Source organism: Macrobrachium nipponense, chromosome 2 (genome assembly GCF_015104395.2).
Source record: "Macrobrachium nipponense isolate FS-2020 chromosome 2, ASM1510439v2, whole genome shotgun sequence".
Taxonomy (NCBI): Eukaryota; Metazoa; Arthropoda; class Malacostraca; order Decapoda; family Palaemonidae; genus Macrobrachium; species Macrobrachium nipponense.
In genome coordinates this window covers 129,201,530-129,213,915 of record NC_087201.1, presented here as the reverse complement: position 1 = coordinate 129,213,915, position 12,386 = coordinate 129,201,530, and the positions used below count along the sequence as shown (strand labels likewise).

At 41.1% G+C, this 12,386-nt stretch overlaps 1 protein-coding gene across 1 annotated transcript in view; it reads left to right on the top strand.

Moving 5' to 3' along the window:
* The window catches only part of LOC135221310 (5-oxoprolinase-like), a 709,982-nt gene that overhangs the window by 622,742 nt on the left and 74,854 nt on the right, over positions 1-12,386 (top strand). The gene's annotated exons all lie outside the window — the stretch shown is intronic.

Below are 12,386 nucleotides of genomic sequence, written 5' to 3'. Positions count from 1 at the left end.
TACGTTAAAGTTAAAAACATGACATAGAATCGACTTTGCGACTTCGTCACTTTGATATTTTTAAACGATACAATAACTATCCATTGTACTACTAAAACCATCTCACATAAGTCATTTTTTCGTAAGATATGTGTTGTTGCAAAAGCTAGCTTATACATAAAAGGCTTTTATAATTTAAGTCATCTTAGATATACATATGCACCCAAACTCATTGTGGGGAAATTTACTACTGTTTCCTCGGATATTGAAATACTTTAGCATCATTCAAACACTTTAATAATATAATGCATAAATACTAGCGGCTAACATATTTACATCGTATACAAATACTACATACAGTTATATACACATACTATACAAAGTTAATCATAGAGTAGTGATCAGACGACAGCTGTGCACTGGACTACGTACGTACTACTTGGAAGATAAAACAAACAAAAATTTTTGTTGTTGTTAGTCACCGGGATAGATTAACATTTTTCCAGAGATTAAAGAGCTGAATTTGTTTTGAAGGTATGTCAACCGCGTTATTATATTATTGTTTTCACGAAGGAATAATTATATAAAGAAAATTATTGAGTAATTTTTGCCGTCAGCAGTCAGAAAATCACGAACATGGTAACGTTCAAACCTAGTGCCATCCATGCCATATGTCTATAAATAGAACAGAAGCAGAGGGCAGTCATTGGATAACAGATCTCCATGGCTACCAACCAACCAATCAGGTGTTAGTTATACTACTCTGCTAATTTTTTAGAATGAACGTTTACACACACGAAGCTAACGATGATGTATGTGTTTTGCATACAGTACGTAGTTTTAGTTTTTATTATTAAGTGTAAGTATTTTACTGATTTCATGAAGAATAGAATGATTCCTTCTCATTACTTTGAATGCAAAATGGCTTGAAGATTCTTCCGCAAAAAGAAGAGAGAAAAAAAATTTCCTTAGAAGATGATACCTATTTACTAACGCGGTTGACATACCTTCAAAACAAAAATTCAGCTCTTTAATCTCTGGAAAAATGTTAATCTATCCCGGCGACTAACAACAACAAAATTTTGTTTGTTTTGATCTTCCAAGTAGTACGTACGTAGTCCAGTGCACAGCTGTCGTCTGATCATTACTCATATGATTAACTTTGTATATAAAAGTATGTGTATATACTGTATGTAGTATTTGTATACGATGTAAATATGTATAGCCTAGTATTTATGCATTATATTATTAAAGTGTTTGAATGATGCTAAAGTATTTCAATATCCGAGGAAACAGTAGTAAATTTCCCCACAATGAGTTTGGGTACATATGTATATCTAAGATGACTTAAATTATAAAAAGCCTTTTATGTATAAGCTAGCTTTTGCAACAACACATATCTTACGAAAAATTACTCATGTGAAGATGGTTTTAGTAGTACAAATGATAGTTATTGTATCGTTAAAAATATCAAAGTGAACGAAGTCGCAAAGTCGATTCTATGTCATGTTTTTCCTAAACGCGTTGACTTAAAGGAGAACGTTATTTTGGTTGTTTTATCACTGCCACAAACCCATAACAATGCAGTGTATGTATGATAATTCTAAACTATTATTCACTACCAAAATAACGATGATATTTTGTATTGAAAATTAATGTTACATATATTCCAAACATTATTACTACGTAGCATGAATAGTACTATAAATATTTCGAAAGATAATCTTGCTGTGAACGCTACCATAATTTGATTTTCTATACGTACTTATTTTGTCAGCTGGCTGGCCTCGCATAGATAAAATTGATTTCACTGATATGGAATTACTCCACGAATAGCCTTTTTATTATGAAGATATGACGACTTAAAGGAGAACGTTATTTTGGTTGTTTTATCACTGCCACAAACCCCATAACAATGCAGTGTATGTATGATAAATTTCTAAACTATTATTCACTACCAAAAATAACGATGATATTTTTGTATTGAAAATTAATGTTACGTATATTCCAAACATTATTACTACGTAGCATGAATAGTACTATAAAGATTTCGAAAGATAATCTTGCTGTGAATGCTACCATAATTTGATTTTCATATACGTACGTACATTTTGTCAGCTGGCTGGCCTCGCATAGATCAAATTGATTTCACTGATATGGAATTACTCCACGAATAGACCTTTTTATTATGAAGATATGACGATAATATATAAGGTAAAAAATGCTTTTATGTATTTCGTTTACGCTTCGTCGCCAATAACAAACAGCAATACTTACGATAATCTATGACAAAATAGCGTTTGTATGACTTCATTGTTCAGAGAAGTTATATACGAATACTGCCAAAATAATAATGAAGTTCGAATTAATTTTAGCCTTAATGTTATTACTACTGTAATTACACTACCACTACTATTAAAATTTCTAAAGTTTATCAACAAAAAATGTCGCTTTGAACGCCAACGATACATAACCATTTTCGTACGTAAAGGTATATGCTTACATTTTGTGACTGGCCACTCCGACAATAAGTTGAGTGCAATGATGTGGAATTATTCTTTGAATAGGGTATTTATTATGAAGATGATACTATAATATATATTGGTAAAGAATGGTTTTTTACCTTATTGTCAGTTAATATCATAATGTGAATGTTTTTTGTGTACGTTGTGGTTTATCGCACTGCAACTACGCTTAGCCTACCAATGAACGTCGTACATAAACCTTGAATAGGCTATTTATTTCGAAGATAGGACAATAATATATTAGGTGAGAATGGTTTTATTACCTTTATTGTCAGTTTAATACCATAATATGAGTCTTTAAATGATGTTGGTAGTTATCGGACCACGGCCGAGGGTTAGCCTACCGAAAAACATCGCATACGCAACACAACAAACCCGTGATGCAGCGATTCATACCAGTGATGTAACATGAGAAACGGTCCAAGAAAAAACCCGTGATTAACTGGATCCGTGAATACTGATCCGTGAATAAGCAATGCCCCACTGTATATTGATCTTTGATCTATAGCGAATAAAGTTATTACATTAAGATATCTCAGTTCTATTCTACATAACGTCATTTATAACAACTACGGTAATAGTGTACATACTATAGTACGATGATTGAAATACAAGCCAAACGGATGTTATCCAATTCGGTTGTACTTAGAAAAAAAAAATTTGTTTCTCGTTCGGTTGTTCATGGCTGTACACGTTTACGCAACAAGTATAAAGTTTAAACCATATTTTCATCATTCTCTTTTGCTGTTTTTGAACTTGTATAACTAGAAGATAAGATAAAGTTAGGCTATTGTAATTTGGTTTCTCATGAAATTGGATTATCGTAAGACAAATTATCATAACTTGAACAGTACAGCTACCTGTACACTGTATAAAACCTTATTATATCTTTACATACTCTAGACACCCAAAGGATTAGGGTGTCTAGGCTTTTTTCACTTTACAGTATTTATAATACTGTAATGTACTGTACAGTACTACTGTACACTAAATTCTATAGTACTATACTGCATAAATATAATTTTACTTATTGCGCCATCGTGGGATTACGGCACCATTTGACTGGTCTAGGGCGCTGTTAACTGGTCTAGAATTTCGGAAGAAGGTGTGCGGCAGTCGTAGTCTTTAAAATCGCTTAGCATCAAAAATCACTTTGCGTCGGTGGCCAAGAACGGAACTCCTGCCGCTAACCAAGGGCCACCTGTATATTTCCTTATTGATCTTTGATCTATGGCAAATACAGTTATTACATTAAGGTATCTCAGTGCTATTCTACGTAACGTCATTTACAACAACTACGGTAATATTGATTGAAATACAAGTCAAACAGATGTTATTATCCAATTCGGTTGTACTTAGAAAAAAAAGTTGTTTCTTGTTTGGTTGTTCATGGCTGTACACGTTTATGCAACAAGTATAACGTTAAAACCATACTTTCATCATTCTCTTTTGCTGTTTCGGATTATCGTAATATGAATTATCATAACTTGAACACTACAGCTACCTGTACACTGTATAAAACCTTATTATATCTTTACATAATCTAGACACCCGAAGGATTAAAGGTAGGCTTTTTTCACTTTACAGTATTTATAATACTATAATGTACTGTACAGTACAGGCAGTCCCTGGGTTCCATTCTTGAGATGCTTTGTAAGCTGAAAATAGTCATAAGCCAGAACATCGTCAAAAATCCTAAGAAAACCTTACTTTTAATGCTTTGGGTGCAATAAAAACTATGTAAACTGCATTTTTATTGCACATTTAATCAAAAAACCTTCAAATATTGATTATTTTGCATTTTTGGAGTCATATTTCTTCTGCCAGATCAGTGTTGTAAGCGGCGTAACCCTGGAACGTATCGTAAATCTGGAAATAATTTCTGATAAATATAATTAAAAAGCGTAAATATAATTTTACTTATTGCACCATTGTGGGATTACAGCACCGTTTGACTGGTCTAGGCCACTGTTAACTGGTCTAGTATTCCGAAAGAAGGTGTGCGGCGGCCAGGACCTGAATCCCTGCCGCTAACCAAGGGCCGCCTGTATATGTTGTTCAGTAGTCCCAGAACAGAAGCAGTATCAGAGGATGCTCTACAACACTGGACATACAGTGGAGCCCCCTGTGAGCGAGATGCTCTTCTCAAAAAGCAGCATCGCAGATGGCAGGATATATCTGAAAGTCATTGATGTGTATACCAGGGAAAGTGGTCTGTCTACTGTGATTGGTGCTGTATACTGGTTCTACTCGGAGATGCTATTCAACAAATAGCTGATTTTTTTTATATACCTTAGAACAGAAAAACACCTTTCTGTCTCTGCCATAAAGGGGTATAGGGCAGCACTAGCTCTGGTCCCACAGATGAGAGATGTAGATATTTCTTCTTCATGGGAAATATGTATGTTGGTTCTCCCAACTGGGATTTAACCATGTTATTGACTAGTCTTACTAAAGTTACCTATGAACCATTGCATCAAGCCACAGATAGGAAACTTAACTCTAAACTCTAAAAAGCAGTCTTCTCACTGGCCCTAACTTCTACCAAAAGGGTAGGGGAACTGCATGGTCTGTCATATGAAGTGAAACATTCCAGAGGTTAGAAGTCATTAGTTTTCTAAATTATACCAGAATTTGTGGCTCATCAGTTGTAGATGACAGATTTGTCTACTTTTCTATACCTTCTTTGGGAGACTTTGTGGATAATGACCCTGAAGAAATGTTATTATGTCCTATAAGAGTACTGCGTGCTTATTTAAAAAAAATTCAACATCTCAGATCTAGATGTCGAAGACTTTTCATTAGCACAGGCCAGGTCAAAAAAGGTGTCCAAGAATACAGTATCGTTTTGGTTAAGGGAAAACGATCAGGAATGCATATGACAGAATCAGAAGGTTCAGAATATTGTGAGAGCAAGAGTGGATGACATTAGAGGTCTGAGCTCTTCTTGGGCATTCAAGAAGAATATGTCTGTTTAGAGAATTTTGAAAGCTGGTGTATGGCTACGACAAAACAACTTTCACTTCCTTGTATTGAAGGATGTTGGCCACTTTTTCCTTGGGCTCAGTGGTGGCTCCTCAACAAGTTGTGTAGCTCATCCAGTAGCCTTGCCAGGTCAGTTTGTATCTAGTTAAAAATGAAGGTAGATTGAATGAGATGACTGGTCTCTCTTTTTTTTCTATGTTTTCTATCTACTTCTTTACCTACATGGGGGGTAAGAAGATGAATACTGTACTATCATAAACTGGAATGGACTAGATACAGTTGAGTGAGACAGCCATGCTGTTAGAGTGATCAATAAAGGGATTTTGACGTAACGGAAAAATCTATTTCTGGGCGATTGGCTCGTGTCGCCAGCGAAATATCCTTTAATCTATTATTTCTAGGGTAAATGTACTAACACAATACCAGAATAAATAAAATAAAGAAAAAGGTCAGTATAACTGACTCGCTCACCCTCCAAGAGGGTGTCGGTATGAAACAACTAGGCGAGTGAGACCACTACCACGAGCCAAATGCCAATAGAAATCTCCCACTACAAAAACCCTCCATGAGGAGAGCCGACCCACAGAGTGAGCAGCTCGTACTACTACTACTCCATCCCATGCTGCCGACTGCTGCGCCTCTGGTGGCCATCCTGAAGTTAGCAGACAATCTTGGGCGAAGGGATGGGTAGGGTGGGATTTCGCTGGCGACACGAGCCAATCGCCAGAAATAGATTTTTTCCTTACGTCAAAATCCCTTTTCTGGCTCAGCTCGTGTCGCTGCGCGAAATCGTACCAGAGAAATAGCACAAGATTGTAAACAAAAATAATAAAATAAATCAGAATAGGTCTCAAATAAAAGAGAAAATAAATATAAAAAAAGAATATAATTGCTAAAAAGATACAAATACACAGTGATACAAAAATAGAAATATGCTTAAATTACCCTTAATTCTAATCATGTTTCTTATCATAAGGTAATTTACATAAGTACAGAGGTAAAAATATCTTACATGTAAACAAATGGTATCTGTAAAGGCATGTATATCAAAAATATAATAGCAATTAAAATAATCAAATGAACAAATTAATCAACAATGATAATATATAAGGAATGTATATGACTTAATATACAAAACCCGTAACCATTATAAATAAGATGTATCCCCTAGCATAAAAATAAGGGGGTAACATCCATGAGATCAATATCCATAATCATCTGTGAGTGTCCCTAGCAAAAAAATAAGGGGCACCCACTACATCATCATAAAAGCAGCTAAGACACACAAGGTGAATGTAAGTGAACACGGCAGGAATAGACGAACTGTTGGGTGAGGCAGGTAGAAAGGAGGACTGAATCTTCTACTACAAATTAACTAGAGTCAGGGGAACTATGTTACCCGCTGCTAACTGCTGAAAATTTTCAGAGCTTCCAAGGGACTTAAGGTAATGACGTTTGAACACTGTCGGCGATTTCCATCCGGTATACTTTTTCAACTCATCGAAGTTCATATGTGGAAATAATTAATTGAGGTGGCTACTGCCCTGACATCATGTGCTTTCTTTCGGGAAAGAGTCAGGATTGGCTTGCTTAATAAAGTACAGGATTTGTTGCCTGATGCCTTTAATGGATAAGTTCCACCTTTTTCCCTCTTAAAGAGGGGACCCGATGAGGTGAGGAGGTCCTGGACAGAAAGGCTCGTAAGGTTGTAACTGGGCAAACAAAGAGATACATCTTGTGGAAGGGGTAGTACCTTCCAAGGTTCCCACCTCATCAAAGGATCTTCATTCTTTGCTAAAAAGCTACGTTCCGGAGAAAGTAGGACTTCCCCTGTGGGAAGGAATTGAATATGATCCGATCTCTGGATAAAGCCGACAGTTCTGAATTCTTGCTCCTGAAGCTAAGCTTAATAAAAACAGGGTTTTTCTTAAGAGCATTATAAACGAGCATGTGTCATTATCGGTTTCTGAAGCCAATTTTAGAAACATCGTTTAAGAACCATGAAACTGACGTAGGCCTTACAGAAGGTCTAAGTCTAGCACATGCCTTAGGAATAGACGAGAAGTAGGAATCCGTCAAGTCTATGTTGAATCCCAAATTGAAATATCTTTTCAAGGGTGACTTGTTGTCGTAATCGTGCTAGCTGCTAAACCTTTTTCAAATAAGGATCTGAAAAAGGATATAGCAGAATTAACTGTCATGATTCTAATATTCTTGATTCTCTCAGGAAGATTGCTAACTTTTTTGACAGCGCATCATACTGTCTCAAAGTTGAATCCCTTTTATCGGATTCCAAGAAGAGAATATTCTGAGGGTCAATATTCGCATCTCTTTTTGCCGCAAACTTCATGAAATCCATAAAGTTAGGGTTTTGAGAATCCCTGAGGAAGCGAACACAGTCTTCGTTTGTACTGACTGGGAGAGCCTGGGATTGGGGATCCGAAGAGGACGAAGGCCCAGTTCCAGAATTAGGGGATACCCAATTGCTCTTCGGCCAGTCTGGGGCTACTAGAGCCACTTGACGCCCTTGAATGTCCTGAGTTTGTTTAAAACTTTCATAGAAGATTCACTGGAGGAAAGACATAAATCTTCTCCAGTTGTTCCAGTCTAGAGCCAGGGCGTCCGTGGCATAGGCCAGAGGGTCCAGGTTGGGGGCTACATAACACGGCCAGTTTTGTGATTCGCTTGAGATGCGAAGAGATCCACCTGTAGGCCTGGAACTCTTTGAAGGATCCATTGGAACGAACTGTTGTCCAGTGACCATTCCGACTCTAGGGGCACTGATCGGGATAACCGCGTCTGCTATGACGTTTTCTCTACTCCAGCTATGTGGAGTGGAGGAGAGATGCCAACTGAACTTGTCTGCCAGGGAGAAGATGGCTACCATGACATGATTTAGATGACGTGACTTGGAGCCTCCCCTGTTTATACAATGTACTACCACTGCGCTGTCCAGAACTAGCTTTATGTGGGAGTACTTTGGTGGGCGTAACCTTTTAGAGTCAAGAACACTGCCATCGCCTCCAGTACGTTTATATGGAACTGACTGAACTGAGGTGACCAAGTTCCTTGAACCTTTTTGGACCTGGGAATACCCTCCCAACCGCTTAAGGACGCGTCTGTGTGGATGGTGATCCCTGGTGGAGGGAACTGAAGGGGTACTGACACTGACAAATTCTTGACTTTCGCCCACGGCCGAAGTCGATTCTTTAGAATCAGAGGGACTGAGGATAGTTTGTCCCTGGACCTGACATTTGCTCGTGAGCGCCAGATTCTGGTTAGGTCTTTCAGTTTGGCTTTCATTAAGACGTTCGTCACTGATGCAAACTGGAGAGAACCCAGGATCCTCTCCTGAGCCCTCCTTGACGCCAGTTTGTGACTTAGAAATTGCTTGACTGACTTCGCTATTTCTTTCCTTTTGGTTGATGGAATCGACAGAGTATGGGAGGATAGATTCCATTGAATGCCCAGCCACTGAAAGTTTGACTCTGGAGTGAGTCTTGACTTGGTCCTGTTTATCTTGAAGCCTAGATATTCCAGGAACTGAATCACTTTCAGTGTAGCTCTGTTGCATTCCTCGACTGTTGAAGCCCAGATCAACCAATCGTCGAGATACGCTACTACCATATTCCCCTGATCTGAGTTGTTGCACTACCACTTCCGCTAGTTTCGTGAACACCCTGGGTGCCACGTTGAGTCCGAAGGGAACTACCTTGAAGGAGAATGCCTGGTCTCCTATCTTGAAACCCAGATATGGACGGGAAGTGTCTTGCAATAGGGATATGATAGTAGGCGTCTGTAAGATCGATAGAGGTGGTGACGGCCCCACGGGGAAGTAAGGTCCGCACCTGCGAGATCGTGAGCATCTTGAACTTGTCGCAGCGGATGGCTAAGTTTAAGCGGGACAAGTCTAAGATTACCCTTCTTTTTTGTGAGCCTTTCTTTGGCACGCTGAACAAGCGACCTTGAAATTTTAATCTCTTGACTCTCGCTATAGCTCCTTTCTGAAGGAGGTCCTCTGCGTACTCTGTCAATTCCTTGGAAGGAAGTTGACGGAAAGGTCTGGATGGAGGTGGGTTCGTAAACCAGCTCCAAACCCCAGGCCTTTTGACACTATGCTCTGAGCCCATTCGCTGAAGTTCCACCGGTGGCGAAAGTGAAACAGCCTCCCTCCTACCTGAAGTTCTTCATTGGTTCTGGTAACCGCCTCGGCCGTCCTCTGAAGTGCTTTCCCTATTAAAGGGGGCCTCCCGACCCTCTCCCACGAAAGGAACGCTTACCTCTGCCTCCCTTACCCGAGCGGTCCATACTTCTGTGAAGCTTGACTCTCGAAGGCTTGATTGTAAGCTGGAGAGATGGCGTAAGAGGTGGAGGGCTGAGGCTGAGGGGATATCACATAAATTGGTTGTGATTGAGCTTTAGAAGTGGAAGGTTGGGCTGTTTGCACTAAGGGCAACCGCTGGAACTTGCTGAGGAAAGCGTGGCTGCTTTTTCTGGTAAGGATGGAAACGCCTAGGTTTCCTCTGTCCTTACCTTTAGGTGTTAGATCTTGCCTCCTCTTAGCCGTAGGCCCCCAACGGGTCCGTTAAGCTCTGGTTCAGCCTCGTAGCCTCTGACTGGACTTCCTTCACCATAGCTTCTGGGAAGAGATCTGCTCCCCAGATGTTAGACGAAGAGTAACCTATTCGGCTCATGTCGAATGGTTGCCTCTTGTAGGACATGCTTCCTACAATTCGTTCTAGCAGTGGCAAACTCAAACATATCCGACTGTACCGTTTGAGTCAGGGCTTTGGCGGTCATGAGTTAAAAAGCGGTTCTGAGCCATAGGCTATGGTTGCTACTCGGACATAGCCATAGAGTAATTGACCTGGCTAATCGTGATTTTGCGTCAAATTCAGCCTGAATAAGGCTATCTGGGAGCCTGGGTAGCTTTTCACCAAACTGCTCCATAGCACAGTCCGGTTTGAGTTTGCCAGCTGAGAAGGTGTTTGGCAAGTCTTCCCACAATTCTCCGGCTGAGGGGAGCAACGGAGATGTGGGATCTGCTTCCTTCTTCAATGAGGGCATGGGGGTTCCCCCTTCTGGGCCGCTGGGATGGTAGACCTCGCGATCTTTGTCAGGAACGGGAGCGGGGTACTCTCATCCATTGTGAAAATGGTAAAGGGACTCTTAAAAGGTTGTATCTTGGTATTAGAACAATCCATGTCCTCTAAACACCTGAGCCATTCTCTCTGAGCCTGGTCTCGTGAATAGAGGACTGGTCTCCTTTGGTACCCTATCCATCCCGAACCATGGCTGAAGCTGTAAGCCTTGCGTAGCCTATGAACGGAGGCTGGAGGTCTTCCGGGTAGAACTCGAAGTCCTCTATCCTTCGAGTTCCATTCCAGGTATAGAAATGAGACCGTCTTGGAAGGGGGCGTATGACGCTACTCTCCATGGATTGTTCATCGAGAACGGAGGTGAGCGAGTCATATCGGAGGAAGCTGAGTTCCAACTCGTATTGAAAGTGGAGGAGAGGCTAGAGGGGCTTCTCTCAGTCCGGCTATAATGGAGTCCTGGGAAGTAATCCTATCCGACAAACGAGAGATCATTTGTTCCATGCTACTCTTTAGGGACCCAACCAGGTCGCCCACCTGTTGCAACAGGCCAGCATTGGAGTCCAAGGCCGGAGCTGCTGCGGAGGTGGAGGGGTGGCTCTGAAATCGGAACCAAGGGTAACGGAACTGGCGACTCTGCCGGAGTGCGAGATCTCTCTCTGGAGGATTTACTCCTCGAGGACTTAGAGCCGGAGCTAGAAGCTTTAGACCTGTCTGCTCCGGGATTCCCAGCCGGAGACTTACGCGAGAGGATGACGCCGAATAGTCGTCTTCTTAGACGACGACGACGTCTTAGTCAAGGATTTCACTGCTTGACCCTTGACCTTAGGTCTAACCGAAGCGTCAGGAGGAGTATACAATTCATCACCTGTAAAGCCTTGGAAGGATGGAGAGGTTGCAGGAGTAGAAGAAAACAGTTACGCCCCAAGGGTGACCCTTGGGTGTCCACCGTTACCTACCTCGACCAACAGGTCGTCAACACCTACCATAGGTTCCACATTAATATCTAAAGTCGCGACGTCTGTGGAGATATCCTGGTCTTGGTCAGTTAATGAGGGCAGCCAGCTGTTGTTGGATGAAGGCGATAGTCGGGGCCTGCCTCTACTGGGTCGACGTATCCTGTCGCCTTGCCTCCGGGGAAGATTAACAACGCCAACCGCTTCTCTAAGATGTAGGGCATACCCTTGGCGGCGTTCTTCCCAAAACCGCCGACCCAGGCCCGCAGGGTTGCCAGTGCGGTATCCCTCACTGCCGGCGCCTGGAAGAGAGGGCGTAGATTAGATTTAAGAATCACTTAAAACTAAAACTTAAAGTATAACTTAAACTTAGATGCCTTAAGTTAAAGTGAATGATGAAACTTAAGCACTAAAACAGAAGCGACGCAGCTACCGGGAGATGGAAAACTTACCCCTTCTAAAAGCTGGCTCACCAGATCGTAACATATGGTACACGTCTCATGGTACCAGACCTGGATGTCCCCGTGCAGAGTCGCGCATGGAGCATGGGACCGGCAAACTTCGTGTCCACATGGGTCCTGAAGTGTGGCGGCGCATCCCGGATGCTCACAGTTGGTGGCACCTGTAAGTGGGAAGACATGAGTATCTTAAAGATATCACTTACAGGCTAAAGGACAGAAGAACTCCGTTGCATGCCGGAGCTCGGAAAAATTTGGGGCATAACCCCCCCTGCTTTGCCTGAATAGGCATAATCCCGGAGAGATCCGGTAAGACTCGTAAGGGAGGGGGGGAAGGTTTAAGGTACTTAAGATAAACAAACTTATAGTTAATCTAATAACACTTAA